The 17624-nt window shown below is 36.0% G+C and overlaps 1 protein-coding gene across 3 annotated transcripts in view; it reads left to right on the top strand.

Annotated features, from left to right (window-relative positions):
* LOC110031471 (PX domain-containing protein EREL2-like) overlaps positions 1 to 17624 on the top strand; it is a 97755-nt gene that overhangs the window by 31071 nt on the left and 49060 nt on the right. The window lies entirely within an intron of this gene.

Below are 17624 nucleotides of genomic sequence, written 5' to 3'. Positions count from 1 at the left end.
GGGGGGGCAACAGACACCTCCTGTCTTGTGGTAGTTTCCTCCACAGGTAGAACTAATATGTCTAGAGTAGTGGGGTTAGACCCATCCTTATTCACTTAGACCTTAGATTTCAAATTATGATGAAGCTTGTGGCATTTATCAAGGGTATGCCCAAACATCTTACAATGAGTACAATAAGGAGTTCTGTGTTCCATGACGATTTGTTGCCAATATCTATTTTGAGTTGTGCCCAACCAGACTTCAGTAACATAAGGTAAAGTAATGTCTCTTTCCACAAGTATTCTGGCCACAGAAGGTCTGGTTAAATTGAAAGTGGGTAGATCTAGTTTCAAAGGGTCCACAAGAATGACCTCAATAGAGTAGAGAACTTGATGATGAAGAAAATGCAGCTTGAGACGAGGTAGACTAAACCATACCGGTACAGTGAGAGTTTCATGATTTGGGTCGAAATCAGGAGACCACTTGAGTAACTTCATTGACTTGCCTGCAATATTAAGATATTTCTTGGAGAAAATTCGGTGGTAGTCTTCAGCTACAGTTTGTTGAATCAACACATGTCTTACATCTATGAGTCCCACTTTTCATTTGCCTACTAGTTTAAGATCATCAACACTCTTTTTGATAACTTCCATAGGTGGGTGCCCCCATTGAAATTTTCCAATAAGAGCAAGCTTGAATTTCTCTGTCAGAGTTGAAATTTCAAAGTCAGAGAAAAAGATTGCTGCTTTCTCACTTTTTTTGCTTCTTTTCTTAACAAAAGGGTAATCATCTGTACCATCACGACAATCCTTATAGCTTGAGAGAAAAACAACCGCAAACTCCACTTGAGGGTTACCCACCACGTGGGCAAATGAGACTTTGTCAGAATCAATCAAAGAAGAAGGGAGCGCCATCAGAGCAGTGGATCTGTCGACCTTGTTGTCGGGTAGGGAGAGGCGCAGCGTCGAAACAAGCAGATGCTGCGCAGCGTCGAAGCAGCGAGTGTCGACGAAGCTGTACGAGCGAAGGAGAGCGACGCAGACAAGAAGTCGGCCTTGAAGAGATGCCATAACGTCGGGACAAAGCAGCGAGAGTTGACGAAATGGGTAATTCAAACGGCGAGTGCGAGATACATTATATATATAATAATTTTTTTTAAAAAAAACCCAAGGGCTAATATATTAGAAAGGAGCAAAAATGGGTTGGATGAGGGGCCGAAGTAAGAACCCAAAGCACTCAGTATACAAAACACACCAAAAACTCCAAAAACATACATGCATACCCACAACCATAATTATAAACTAGGCATGTAATCCCTACGCCAAAGTCTTCATTTTGAAGTAGTAGTCGGATTGGTGAGAGCTATTAATGCCAAACAGATGGAAAATATACTTGTTGAGATCTTCAAAACTCTAATAGGGAGCCTTCCTTCTTCCTACGCAAAATACACAAGCCGTTTCAGTTGGGGCACCCCCAGATGCGTGTGTAGGCTGGCCAAAAGACAACAGCGCAGAACCAAAACAGATGAAAAATATACTTGTTGCACCAAGAACAGGAGGAAAGGGAGAAATAAATGCCGGAGTAATTGATCTACCAAGAAAGGAACCATGAAAACACCTCTAAAATTTGCAGATCCAAACAGGTAATAGGAGCTTGAGTATGACGTAATGTATCCTTACCTCTTATCTCTGGTTCTAGGTAGGGAGCTTGCTAACAAATGATTGTGTTCTACCATTACCTGAAGCAACCAAGATATCATCTATTAAGTTCCTGAGTTCTAGTAGGCCTTTGTTTTTCTTTTTCTTCCTAGACGTGTAAACCCATCAATCCTCATTCGAAGATTGGCTTATCTGATCTGTGTATTGGTCCAAAAATTAATGGACAGGTGTAGGCTGTTGCACAGTAGGATCCCCTTGTGCCTGATTGACATTAAAAACTTGTACGATCTTATCAGGTGGTAGGGTTGTAGTAGAAAGCTCACCTAGGGTAGAATATTGAGCTTGAAGCTGGGGCAATGTCTCCTCATTCACTACCAACTGAGGTTTCATCAGAGGTATAATAAGTGAAAAATCCCCCTCAAGGACAAAAGGAGCAGGCTTCAAAGGCTCCTACACAGGTGAAGCAGTCCCCCCACGGGCAATTAAACTAGACATCAACTCCTTTGTTGTGGTAATTTCCTCCACAGACGGAGTAGATGTGTCCAGAGCAGTGGGGTTAGACACATTCTTATGCAGTTGAGTTTTAGATTTCAAGTTAGGGTGGAGTCAGTGATATTTATCAAGGGCATGCCCAAACATCTTACAATGGGTACAATAAAAAGGTCTATGTTCCGTCTATGTTCCATAACAATGTTCCATAACAATTTGTTGCCAATATCCATTGTGTTGTGCCCAACCAGACTCCTGTAATATCAAATAAAGTGATTTCTTTTTCCACAAGTATTATGACAATAGAAGACCTGATTAGATTGAAGGTGAGTATCTAGTTTCATAGGATTCCCAAGTATGACCCCAATAGAGTAGAACCTGATGATTAAATAGATGCAGCTTGAGATCAGATAAATTAAACCATACTGGTACAGTGAGAGGTACATGGTTTGGGTCAAAATCAGGAGACCACTTGAGCAACTTCATTGACTTTCCTGCAATGTTAAGATATTTCCTAGAGAAAATCCTAGCATGATTTTCACCCATGATTAACTGAATCAACACATGCCTCCCATTAAGAAGTCTTACTTTCCGCTTTCCTACTAGCTTGAGATCTTCAAAACTCGTTTTGATTACTTCCATTTAGGGATGCCCAATTAAAATTTTTCAATGAGAGCGAACTTGCATTTCTCAGCCAAAGTTGAAATTTCTAAATGAGAGAAAAAGAGAGCTGCTTTCCAACCCATGCTACTCGCCTTCTTAATAAAGGGGCAGTCACCTTGACCATCACAACATTCCTTATAATTCGACGTGGGTGAAAGGGGCTTTGCCGGGCTCAGCCGAAAAAGGAGAGAGCGCACCCATCGAAGCAGGGAAAATATATCGAAAGAGGAAGACTAGGGTGGCGACGAAACCTGAACCTGCTACGACGCTCCCCTTCTCTTCTTCTTCGAGTACGACGAGGCACCGAGAACAGTGTACGATGCGATCGAGTGAGAGGCTGGAGGTTGACGAGGTGACGAAAGAAGCGACGCGATCCCCCTCCTTTCCTCTTCGAGGACGATGAGTCGACGAACAGCTACGGTTACCCGAACCGCCATGAAATCGCCGGAGAAAATCCATGCAGAGCAACAAGGGACATCGTGTGTGTGTGTGTGTATGTATATATATATATATATATGCATATGCTTATGCCTAATGATAAATATATTCGCTTATATAAATCAATCTAGAGTTTAAATTTATTTAACCTAGGTGTAACATAGTAATGCTCTAGTTAAATTTAATATCCTATAATATTCTTGGTGGAATGACAGATTTTTCCGCTTAACCTTTCATGCATTGACTAATGAAAAGCAACAGTTGTGAACTTTGGATCTTAAGTATATTAAAATTGACAATAAAATTTCAATTTCACATTTAGTATTGATTTATTAATAAGCTAGCCTTTCCTTTTCCCATATCTAGGCATTTAGTTTAATTCCTTATTCCGAAATTAGCAGCCAGAAAATAGGAAGATAGAAATTGGAAGCAGGTTGAATGGGGAAAATTGGGGAAGGAAGGAGAGAAGGAGGAGAAGAAGAGAATAGGGAGAAGAGGAAAGGCAGAAGAGGGGAAGGAAAAGAATTAAGTTTACTTAAAAAGCTTGATTTCTGATATGTTTCTATGCTTATATGATGAGAAGTAAATGTGAGATTGTTTACAAAAGGAAGAAATTTCGATGAATTTATTTAGCTGAAGGCGATCATCATTAGGGTAATATATACAACTCCAATATAAAAACTTATTTTTTTAATTATTTGCATACGTATTTTTATGTAAATTACAAAAGGAAAAAAATTCGATGAATTTATTTAGCTGAAGGCAATCATCATTAGGGTGATATATACAACTCCAATAAAAAAACTTATTTTTTTAATTATTTGCATACGTATTTTAATGTAAATTATATTGATATTTGCTATATAGCAGACTTTTTTCATCTTGTGGAATTCATGTTTATAGAGTAATGTTCATGTGTAAATGATCACATGAAAATTTTGATAATAAAAACCATCGATTAAATGTATTATATTTATATAAATATTTTGTTGGTTGCTGACACTTTTAATTAAAGGCATTTTTTATCTTGCTTGTTTGTATATGCAATTGGCCAAAATGTTTTAATATGAATTGCTTGTTTATGTAAATGTACATTAATGAAAATATGTTAAAACGAAGAATTATCATGTTATGACATTAGTTGGATATTGCATACTTATGATAATCATACAGGTGGTGAAAAAGTCCCCAATGTAGTGAAAAAAGGTTCCCATTATAGTTCAATAGCGATAATGTTGGGTTTCATCTTGACTCTATTGTACTTGATGACATTGCTCTCGAGCTGAGTTTATATCCTATATTATATAGTGCAGGTTTATAATTCACAACCTTATAATGGCCGGTAAATATAGAAAACCGTAAATAACACATTCTAAAGCTAAAATGAAGTTTATGACAATAGAAATTGACTAAGCAAAAAAAAAAAAAAAACATAATTAAATTAATGTGCAAGTAATTAAATTATTAACTGACATAATATATTGTAGAAAATTAAATTTGTAATTTTGTTACTATTTTTTGTATGGTATGTTAATGCACATCCTTGGGTAAATAAAGTTTAATTTTGAATGTTATGTTAAAATACTTGTTGATCGTGAAAATTTAAAAAGAAGAAAAGAAAAGGTGGGGCCGGGGAGGGGGGGGGGAGTTATTAACTTGAAAATTTTCCTGCTCCTGCCAAACCCACCCGCATCCATCCAATAGCTGCTTCCACTTAGTCTCAATTACAAGCACACACGATGTCTTCTCTGTGCTCTCTCTAGTTCCCTCACTTCTTCTGTCTAAGTCCTCTTTCCTTGCATCGAAACTCCACTCCATACACAAAACCACACAGAAAATAAGTAATTAACTTGAAATATTTCCTGCTCCCGCCAAACTTACTCGCTTCCGTCCAATAGCTGCTTCCACTTAGTCTCAATTACAACTACTAACGATGTCTTCCCGGTGCTCTCTTTAGTTCCCTCACTTCTTCTAAGTCCTTTTTCCTTGCATCGAAACTCCACTCCACACACAAAACCACAACGTATCGCAACCTCTTCCTTTCGATTGAAGCCATATGCCTCCTTTGCTCTTTGTTTTCTCTACTTTGTATGGCCGACCCTTAGCCCTCACCAATTTTTGTTCCATGTGAAACCCCCCTGTTTTGTTCCTCGCGTGACACTATCGTTTGTTTCCATGCGGCGACCTGGTAATCGAAGGCATCACCCTCTTTGTGCTCTGCCGCTTGATCCGACCGAACCTCAGCTACAACCCGCTCTCTCCCCTTGCACCGAAAACTCGACATAGAGGCTCTACATGGTTGTTTCCTCCAAAACTTCTGTCTATCTCCCCGTCGCTTCGCTTTTATTGTCACACGACCAAGACGAAACCCTAGCCTTTGTTCCTCTCCCTCTTTTTCTGCTTCACCCGTGATATAGCCACGACTAGAGTCAGTTGAGAAGGCAGTGACGAGATTGCTGTATACTAAGACCATCGAACCTACTCTTGCATCCTTGCACCAAAGCAACTTCCTACTTTCTATGTTTGAAGCTGACGCTTCCTCCTGTCTCATTCTTCCTCCCTTCGATTCTAGCGCGCCATAGCCTTAACATTGTAACCGAAACCTATCTTCTCCTAGGCCAATATCACGTTGAACCTAAGGTTGCAAATGAACTGAGTGTTTGACAAGTTATTCGTAAGTCGGCTTGATAAGAGTTCATTCATGTTCATTTGATTAATTAATTGAACAAGTTTGAACACTTTTATAAACGCTCGTATGTTAAATGAACATGCTTGAACACCTGATTGTTCGATCGTTTATATTCTTGACTAATACATTTAAAGCACACGACCAATCTTGTTATGAAGCTTGATAAATAATTTAAATTTCAAAAATAAGATCAATTTGATGCTTATAAATTAAGTCAGTAAAATATTAATTTAAACTTGTGAATAAGTTCAATTAAAGCTTAATTTAAAATTCATTTATATAAAATGAAATTAAATTTTAATTTTTAGTACATAAAATAAGATAAAGACTTGTTTATTTAGGCCTTGTTTGGGATCACTTTCTATTTTTTATTTTTGTTTTTGTTTTAGTCTATTTTGTTTTTATTTTGTTTTCTGTTTTATGTTTCTAGAAAATGCATTAGGTATTGTTTTGATTTATTTATTTTTTTAAATTAAAAAATATAAAACATATTTAGATGAATATTTTCTAATTTTTTTTTAAGAAAAAACTATAATTTTTTAAAATTATAATAATGTTACAAAAAAAATATCAAACTTGACACATCCAAGAGTGTTGCCTTTTAACAAAACATAAAATCATGATGATTTCACACTAAAATAATACATTATATGTCTGATAATAAAGAAAATGACCTTTTAACCCAAATTAAAATAAATCCAACATTACATTGATAACATTATAAGATATAAACATAAAAAATTTTATAGGCTAATTAGTAAACTCAGCTTTCTGTGTGGCTCCAAAGTTCTCGAGCAAGTCGGTCTTGAAATAGTGTCATGTACTGCAACTGTGATTTGCAACTGAGATTGAGAAACATTAACTTCAATAGCACTTTGTGAGGCAGGAGTTGATGTAGATTCTCTTCATGTGCAAACTATAAAATTTTCATTCAGAAGGAAGCGACATTTGTTTCAAGACAAATAAATACAGCAAACATGTTTGAGCAAATAGAACATAAAAGAAAAAACAAGACTTGAATCTCCCATTGCCAATGTGTCGAAGCTCAAACCATACGAGCTTATCTCCAACAACTCCCCTAAGCATCAACAAGTCCAAAAAATCATAACAAATGGGTCTTAATCAACAACACTAGAAATGAGTCTCAAAGTTATTGTATACTTGAACAACATGAATCATAACTATAATGACCTATACAATGGAATGGGAGCAACTCTCTTACATTTATTGGGCTAATATCTTCTTAAAATTTTAAACTAATAAAAGGGTTCTCACCTCAATAAAAAAGATGAAGGACATAACGCAAGGCTCCACTACAACTAGTCAAAATTTTCTTGTCTCAATAAATGCTTAACAACTCGTTTTGATTCATATCACATAAAAAATATCACTATTTTAATATTAGAAAAATGAAATACACATCACTCGAAATGATATAATAAGGATAAGGAAAATATTTGAAAGTAACCGTAAATACTTAAATGAAATACATATCAATAAATACTTAAAAATTAAAATTTTGGTGTTAGATATATAAATCCATAGAAATTGAGTTATATGGATGTAAATATTCTAATATGCTTGTATGATCCCTCTCGTTAAACTCAAACTATTACCCAAAAAAATGATGAATCGGTTAGCTAGCATTAAAACATCACTTCAACAAAGAAAATCAGTCATATGATCCTTGAGCGCCTCTCCACTTTTACCCATGTACCTGGTGTACAGAAATGCTTTAAAAAAATAAAAAAATATACAAACATTTTGCAGGAAATATCTGGAAGATAGATTTGGAAACTCTAGGAATCATATGCAACACGCACCCATGTCTGATTTAGGAGGCTAAAATTCACGAAATCAATTGTCTATTCTAATGAACAAATCTCGCGGAGCTGTTTTCCTTCTTAGGCAAGATGAACACTCGAATTCGACCTCCATTGTTTGATATTAATCGATCTTTGCTCTCTTCTTCTTTGTAATTAGAATTTCTTTCTCCTCTCACCTGCTCTTTCATTAGAGTTGCTAACTGGACCCGTCCCTCTTTTAATAAAGGCAAACCGAGGGTTTTTCACGCTATGGAGGTTGCTAAAGAATCACACTTCCCCGCTTAAGTGGCAATGGGAAATTCGAATGCATGTTAGCAGAGTGAAGGAGATGGTCTCCATCCCCGACGCCACAGCTCTGTTCGCCTTCCATTGTTTCTTCACTTTACAATTTGGGGCATTTACATAGGTACCACACAATTCTCTATTGCAATGGTTCAACATGAAGTCAAGAGTTTCGGGCCGAGAAGGAAAAGGGGTCGTGAGGCCGACTCTATCACGAGACGGGGGGAGGCGTTGTTTTAGTGTTTTAAGAATAGGTAGAAACATATTTTTTCTATTTCTATTATTTTAAAAATACAAGTATTTTTCCAAAAAATAATAAATAGAAATAAAACAAAAACAAATGAGAAAACACTGGTTTTATGTTTGTTTCCTATTTTTTATTTTCAAAACAAAAATAATAAACAAAAATTGATCCCATACAACCCCTTAGTTGTTCAATTATTTTACGCATTTATATGAATATTTTAGTTATTCATTTAATAACATATCTATTTAAAAGCTCATTTATTTTTGTAAGTTCAACATGTAACTCATTTATTAGATTCAAAAGCTCATTATATTAAAATAAAAATAGCTCAACTATATTGCTCATTATTTTGCTCGATAATTTTATTTAGTTAAAGAATAAATAACACAATGGTACTAATTTTATTTTGCTCAATAAAAGTTGTTTGGATGAAAATTAAGTTGCTTGATATACTCATTAGTTTGCTCGGTCATGACTCGATTATCAACATATGAAATGAATATGACTAAACTCAAATAGGAACTAAGCTTGAAGATAAACACAAAATTCGATTAGAGCTTGTGCTCGAATTTAATAAACATGCTCAAGCTTGAACATAACTCCAAAAGCTTGATTTGAACTTGAGCTCGACTCGAGCTTGAACTGTATAAACATGCTCAAGCTTTAACACAACCGTACTCGACTTGGCTAGGTAAGTTTGCAGCCCTAGTCCGGACCCATTCCACCTTATTAAAACCCAACCCGAGCCACAACTCAAGCATATTTCTCTCATTTTCCCCTTGTATATATATATATATATATATATATATTAATAAAAGAGCAACTTGTGGCTCCCTATGTGTTAATATAAAAAAAAATAAAGTTACAAAATGAGGGTGGGAAAGTGGATCCTCATCTAAAAGCAAAAAGAAATACATTAAGGTCCTAGGGGTTTCACTTTCCACAACACAACTCCACAAAAAAAAAAAAAATATAACGATATCGTATATCCAAAAATACATATAACCCAAAAAATAATACCAAGCAAAAATAGTATGCCCAAAATTGACATGTACACAAAAAACAAAAATAATCATTGATTGTGGAGAGCAATTAGAGAAGCGTCCGACAATACTTGATAGAAGATAGAGCGTTGAACTGTCCCCAAGCAGACATTCCGAGAAGCATTCACCCAGACGAAAGAAATTCTGCAGTAAACAGGCACAAGACAACCCAACCGAAAGGTGCATATGCTCATACATAAATGCAATATAACCTTGCAGGAAATCCACCATATGAAAGAAATAGGTGATGCAGTGCCAAACCCACACCCACACCCACACATCCATAACCAGCTCAAATTGTAGTAGAAAATCGAAATTCATATAACAAGATGCCCCAGTCGAAACCCAAACATCAATAGCAATCCAAAATTGGATGTCGAAACCTCAAAGTAGCTATATAGAAATCGAAAACTTCAAAGCAAAAAAAGAGGAGCAGGAGGCCGATAAATTCAAAGAAACATTAAAGGCATGCAAAATATACCTAGCATGCACTGTAAATGGCATAGAACCCAAATCAAAATCCACCCAGTTGAACCAATCAATCTTCATGGAGATAAACTTGTAAAGAAAATGAAAGAGATATCAAAATTGAATCAGGAGCTGCATTAACTTTCAAGCAAGTCCCCAATAAGAAGAATCAGGAGGTGCGTAATGGGAGAGATCCCAACAAAAACCTCATTAGCATCCCTGCCCTTACGGGCTAGCCAATTCGCCGGAGAATTGCCTTCTCTATAAATGAACGACAAATGAATATTTAAGTTGTATCTTTGAATAATATCCCAAACTCTATTCATAGTGGGATTCAAATCCCACCGAGACTTAGAAGCCTTAGAGAACACATCAATAAGGATTTGAGAGTCCATCTCCAAATTAATTTTAGAAATTTTAAGGCGAGTTACAACCTGTAAAGCCAACAGAAAGGCCCAACACTCGGCCTCCAAGAGAGAGGAGGCAAGAATAGGAGAAGCGAAGAAATACAAACATTGCCCGGAGTGATTACGAAGAATCCCACCCGCATCAGTCACGTTGGGAATCTAACTGTCATCAAAATTGAATTTGACCCAATCCAAAGAAAGAGATATTGTAGAAACAGAGTTTGCTAAGATTTTTTGATATGGGATTCAAAGTTTCTCATAGGCGCAAACCGTTATATTTAATTTACCCCTCCTGTTAATGGGAGAGCACTTTCGATTCAGCCTAGTCATTAAGCGACGAATATTCAACATATCGTAGAAAAAGATTCTTAGATTATAAAATTTATCATCTTGAACTTAAAGCTAATGATGGGAAAACAATGTAAACCCTATCAACAGCCTAGGACTACATCATTTCAGGTCGTTGTTATCCCTAATCTTAGTCAGTATAAGATTTTTTTTAGGTCGTTGTTATCCCTTGTGAGTAAAAGGATAGAACTAGTTGGGTGGGACTTACAAATTTTATTTGGATATTATTGAATTACCAACTCACCAATTTGAGTTCTTGCGAGGAGGATCAAATTAGTTTGGTGGAACTTACAATAATAACCTATAAACAAGGTGGCTCAATTGAGAGTGCACGTAGTTTAATTATCTTGGGTTTGATTTTTAAAATATAAGATTTTTTTTAATTTTAAAATATTTGTTGATTCTTCAAAAGAACATTGCATGCTTATCAGTGCAAATGAGTGAATGTTTCATTTGAGCCTACGCGACATTCTAAGAACATTTAAATTTAAATAATTATTCAATTTTGCGAAATACATGAGGGAGTTTAATTTTGAAGTTGGGCACATGTTTTATTATATTATTATTATGCATTTATCTAGAGTTTTGTACTCTTTATATAAATGACTATTTAACATAATCATAAAATGCATTGCATACTTTCCAAAATACTTAAACATATTTTCAGGACATTGTATCGGAGTTAGATAAAATAATTTAAATTGTGAATGCAAGTCTTGAAATTTTTAAACCCTTTTGATTTTGCAACTGTTTCATATGTTAAAAAAACACTTGTATAGTTTCAAAGCATTTGAACTTCTGCTTGAAATGATTGTAGTGCACTTAAAAAAATTTCAAGGCATGAAACATAGGTTAAAAACTATCTATGTTAAAAACTATCTTGACGCTCATGATTTGTTCAAGAATCTTGGAGATTCAAGTGTTAACTTTATATTAATGATATGTACAAAAACATATTTTGACTATTTCCAAAAGACCGCCTTCTATCTGCTTGCGCATTAGAGTTGCAAACCCGCAGGCAAAATTTTTAAAGTCTAAAAGCCTATAGTTGAAAAGCCTAAATTTGAATTAATATTAAACTCTATAAGCCTAAGTTTGAAAAGCCCAATTTTGAATTAGTTTTAAACCATAGGAGCTTAAGTTTGAAAAACCAAAATTGAATTAATTTTTAACCCTACGAGCCTAAGTTTGAAAATACCAACTTTGAATTAATTTTAAACCCTAGGCGCCTAAGTTTGAAAAACCAAATTTTTAAATATTTTGTCAAGATCAAAGAAGTCATAATTTTAAGTTATTGCAACTAGTTTAAATAGTCCATATTTATAGTTAATTTTAAATAGTCCCAATTCACCTAAAATTTCGATGGAGTCTTGGCATCTACTCCCATTAGGAGGGCATATAGAGAGTATCAGTTTACTCAACTATCTTAAAAGACACGTTGGTCAATATCGCAACACTGCTGTTGGGAGATAATATTCTTTTAACCTATGAAGCACAAACATAGACACGGGGACACGACATGATACAAAGACACGATACGATATAACCATACAACATAATTGAAATATATATATATCTATATATATATATATATATTGTTCTCTGTTTCTCAGGCGGCCGCCACAATTAATTATTAATATAACAAATATATTTTTTCATTATTCTTTTTTAAAAACATCACAATATAAATTATATGAGAATAAAATTTAACTTCATAAATTTAATTTATATTATAAAACTTCTTGGTTATGAAAATTAATTTTTAAATTAGATATAACATGTTTCAAAACAATTCATCCGACTTATCTACTAAAATTTAAAAAAACCCATGATCATAAAGAAAGAACTACTAATGCTCAACTTCAACGAATATTTGATGCACCTTTGATGCTTGATTTTAACGAATATTAATGGGAGCTTTAACATGACAAAAAATGGAATGATTTCAACTATGAGGTATAATTAAGGCTATATGCATATTTATAATTTTCTAATTCTTGTATCACATTTTCTCTAAATTGTGTTAAGCTCACGTCTGATACAGTGTTGAGGTGTAAACAGGACGTGTTCGGGCCCGAAAAAAATTCAGACATATATTTTATAGTATTCGAGAAATATTAAAGCGTGTCAAATAAGTGTCAGCGTCTGAAATCGGTACGAAATATGTTTAGTAGTGTCAGTGAAACAGCTTTTAATCCATCGGTCTTAAAAGTCGTTCGACCTTCAGTGTACTTATAAAAGTCAATCACAAGCATACATTTTCCTGAATAGGTACTTAACTTTGCTTGTACTATACTTAAATCCCTGGGCCAGCACTCAAGTTTCCCAGGACGAGTACTTAATTTTTCCTCATTACTATAAAAATTTCCGCAAATGAATACTAATTTTTACCTGAATAGAACTTACTTCACTATATAGGCAATCGAATTTCTTCAAAACGGTTATTTTCAAATATTTTCCTTACCCTTTTTATATCATTTTGAGCCAAATGACGATGACAACAATTTAAGACAGGCAAGGCGATAGTCAATGAAATGTAAATGGAGAATTAAATTTTTTTTTCAATTTTTTACCATATATATATTTTTAAAATGCCCAAAAAGGCTAATATATTAAATAGAAATAAAGATACAAATATAATATGTGGAAGGGCCCAGCCCACAGAAAAACCACAAATGTTACCAAAACTAGAAAAAAATAGAAAAATACATTAGATATTAAAATAAAAAGCCTAACAGTGCTGAAATACATAGTATCAGGTGGCTAGAGAGCGACCCAATTTGGTCTTGCCTCTACCTCTAGTTCTAGGGTAGGATTAAGCTAATAAGCTGGTAAGATGATTGCCATTGCCAATAGTAACCAATGTATCATCTAATATATTCCCGAGCTGGAGTCGGCCTTCATTCTTTTTCTTCCTCCTGGAATAGACCTGCACTTCCTCTTCCGAAGAATCAGTCTGATGGGGTGGTAGAACTGAAGCAGAAGTATCACCAACCGTATTACCCACAATAGGTTCTAGTATATATGAAGTATGAGTTGCCTCTAACATTTGTAGGTAATAGTCCATTAGTATTATTTTTTATGAGGTTTGAAGGTATCAGTATCACATCACTCGCAGTAACAGTAACAACGGTGTTATGGGGGTTCCTCAGGGGCAATAAACACCTCATGTCTGGTAGTATCCTCCCCAAGTGGAACTAAAATGTCCAGAGCAGTGGGGTTAGGCCCAGCCTCATTCACTTGAACCTTAGATTTCAAATTTAGTAGAAACTTGTGACATTTATCAAGGACATGACCAAACATCTTATAAGGAGTACAATATGAGGGTCTGTGCTCCATGACGATTTGTTGCCAATAACCATTATGGGTTGTGCCCAGCCAGACTTCAGTAATATCAGGTAAAGTAATATCCCTTTTCACAAGTAACAAGTATTCACAAGTATTCTGGCTATCGAGGGTCTGGTTAGGTTGAAAGTAGACAGATCTAGTTTCAAAGGTTCCCCATGGATGACCCCAAGAGAGTAGAGAACCTGATGGCGAAAAAAATGCAACTTGAGACCTGGTAAACTAAACCATACTGGTACAGTGGGAGTTTCATGATTTGGATCGAAATCAGGAGACCACTTGAGTAGCTTCATAGGTTTACCAACAATGTTAAGATATTTTTTGGAGAAAATCCGAGTGTAGTCTTCAGACATGGTTAACTGAATCAAAACATCTCCAATCCATAAGCCCCACTTTCCACTTTTCTGCTAATTTGAGGTCATCAAAACTTTTCCTGATAACCTCCATAGGTGGGTGTCTCACTGAAATTTCCCAATGAGAGCAAACTTGAATTTGTCAGTCTTTGTCAGTTGTCAGTCAGGGTTGAAATTTCTGACTCTGAGAAAAAGAGTGATGCCTTCTCACTTTTCCTGCTTGCATTCTTAATAAAGGGGCAGCCAGCTGTACCATCATGATTCTCCTTATAACTTGAGGGGAACATAACCACTGTCTTCCCCTGAGGATTACCCACAATGTGGGCAAAGGAGGTTTTGCCCGGTTCACCCAAAAAAGGAGGAAGCTCCATCGAGAAGCCAATCGGGTAGAGGGCTGAAGAGGTCGGGGCGCTGCGCAGAAGGCAGTAAACCGTGATGCGAACTATAGGGCACAGGCGTTGTTCCCGAACGATTCTCGTGAGAAGGCGTCGTTCGCGTACGATTCCTCTCTCTCTCTCTCTCTCTATATATATGGGTTTTGACCCATGTCGAACCCTAGAAACTCTTATCGCATAAGATCATTTTCTTTCCTCACATTTCTTCTCCGACGTCGTCTCTCCGTCGTCGTCGTCGGTTCGCGCTACTTCGACGTCGACTGCGGCTGACGTCTGCGACATTCCAAGTCGACAAAGTTCGCGTCTGCTGCGTCGTATCTGTTCGATTTCGACGCCGACAGGTTCGCACGTTTCACACTGCGCGACATTTTGCGGCTTCGCCCATACCATCTTCGGCTCGTCATTCCTGCCCTTTGACCGATTCTAATTGCTGTGATGGAGCTTCCTTCTTGTTCAGTTGAATTTGGCAAAACCTTCTTTGCCCTCGTGGTGGGTAATCCTCAGGTGGAGACTGTGGTTGTCTTCCCCTCAAGTTATAAGGAATATCGTAATGGTATAAATGACTGCCCATTTATTAAGAATGCAAGCAGAAAAAGTGGGAAAACAACACCCTTTTTCTCGGAGTTAAAAATTTCAACCCTGAATGACAAATTCAAGTTTGTTCTTATTAGAAAATTTCAATGGGGACACCCACCTATGGAATTTATTAGAAAAAGTTTTGATGACCTCAAATTAGCAGGAAAGTGGAAAGTGGAAAGTGAGGCTCATGGATGTGAGACATGTCTTCATTGAATTAACCGTGACTGAAGACTGCACTCGGATTTTCTCCAAAAAATATCTTAGCATTGCTGGTAAATCAATGAAACTACTCAAGTGGTCTCCTGATTTTGACCCCAATCATGAACCTCCTATTTTACCGGTATGGTTCAGTCTATCAGATCTCAAGCTGCACTTTTTTCATCATCAAGTTTTTTACGCTATTGAGGTCATACTTGGGGACCCTATGAAACTAGATCTACTGACTTTCAACATAACCATACCTTTTGTGGCCAAAATACTTGTGGAAAAAGATATTAATTTACCTGGTGTTACTGAAGTCTGGTTGGACACAACTCATAATGGATATTGACAACAAATGAAGCATAGATCGCCTTATTGTTCTCATTGTAAGATGTTTGGGCATGCACTTGATAAATGTCATAAGTTTTATCCTGATTTGAAATCTAAAGATCAAGTGAATAAGAATAAATATAATCCCACTACTCTGGACATATCAGTTCCATCTGGAAAGAAAGCTACCACAGGACAGGTTTTGGATATCGCTAAAGATCAACCACCTATCATCCCTATTGAGAAGGTGCAAACCGATCCTCTACCCAATATTGCAGTTCTTGATGAAGAACACCATACTACAGATACAGATCCAAAAGTCTTATTTACATGCCAAAACACTCGAGAGTGCTCCTTTGATTCAGTCAAAGATCAGCTGGTACAACAAGCAGTTATTTCTAATGTTCAACATCCTACACATGTCTGACACATTTTAGACCAATCCACTGATCAGGCGAGCCTATCTTCAGATGAGAAATGACAGGTCTATTCCAGGAGGAAGAAGAAGCCTGGAAGCCGACTCGAGCTTGGGAACTAATTGGATGATACTTTGGCCACTACTGACAATGACACTCATCTTACCAATTTATTAGTTGGCTCCTTTCCTAGTACTAGAGGCGGAGACAAAGCAAAATTGGGTCGCTCTCTAGCCACCTGATACTACGTTTTTTTGGCATTTTTTCTTTTTTCCTTAGGTCTTTTGTAATTTTTTGTATTTTCTCTTTTTTTTGAACCATTTGTATGTGGTGATTAGCTTGGGGGAAGGGTGCCATGCTTGGGCCCTTCCACACAATTTATATGTATCCTTATTTTCTTTTATTAAAGCAAGTGATACGGCTTCAAAATTTATTTTTTGGGACGTTGGAGGGGACAACATCTCGGTCTGGCATGACCAATGGGGTCAAGGTGAAGTTTAATTTCCTTTACAGCACGGGATTTTGATTGACGTGATTATCTCTAATTTGTGGCTTCATGATAATTGGAATGTCAATAAATTAAATGAATTTATTAGTGCTCAAGAGACTAAGATATCTAAAATTCCTATAAAAAATTCTACGAAGGACCGTCCTTTGTGGAAATCTACTGTTTCTTTATCTCCCACCAAAATGCTTTATGCTAGTCTTTATCAGTATAGTGATTGGACATGGGGGAATGTTATTTGGAACAGGCTTATTTCTCCATCTATCTTCTTTTTGTGGAGGTTTTTTCTTAATATGTTACCTTTTGATATTTTTAAGCTTAAAGGTTTGAAATTGACATCTCAATGCTATTTCTGTAAAAGAGATTCCGAAACGGTTTCACATCTTTTCTTTTTATTTCCTTTTGTTGCTGATATTTGGAACATTTTGGGTTACCATTTTAATATCAAATGGTTGAACTCATCTTCGATCGCTGATTTTCTTAATGCTTGGAGTGATGCTACTAAGGTTGATAAATAACGGTTTTGGTTCTCTTGTGGCTCTTTGGTTCTCTTGTGGCTCTTTGGTTCATTTGGGCGGTGAAAAATGATGCTAAATATGGCAATAATATGTCTGCCCCTTCTATTACCGTTTCTAACATTATTGGTCATTTTTATCGAGCATGTCGTGCTCTTTGCTTACCTGGTGATACTGCTCGGTCTAGGTTGGGTAGGAAGGCCATTTTCTTTAGATGGAAACCCCCATCTTTGAATTTTTGGACCACTCTACTAATCACGCATGATTAGTTTTATGATTAGGTCCATTGAAGCCTATCACAAATGGTTTTTACAGTTTTTAAATATTTGAGTTTTGATTTTGACTTGTTTATCTTGTTGAGCATCATACCTTACAAGATTGTTATAACTGTTTTACTAGAAAAAGAAAAGAAAATGCTGATGCGAAGTAAGAATAATATTCAATTCTA

This window comes from Phalaenopsis equestris, unplaced genomic scaffold (assembly GCF_001263595.1).
Source record: "Phalaenopsis equestris unplaced genomic scaffold, ASM126359v1 Scaffold000826, whole genome shotgun sequence".
NCBI classification, from domain to species: Eukaryota; Viridiplantae; Streptophyta; class Magnoliopsida; order Asparagales; family Orchidaceae; genus Phalaenopsis; species Phalaenopsis equestris.
The sequence above is the reverse complement of the archived record's forward strand: the minus strand, read 5'-3'. Positions and strand labels throughout refer to the sequence as shown.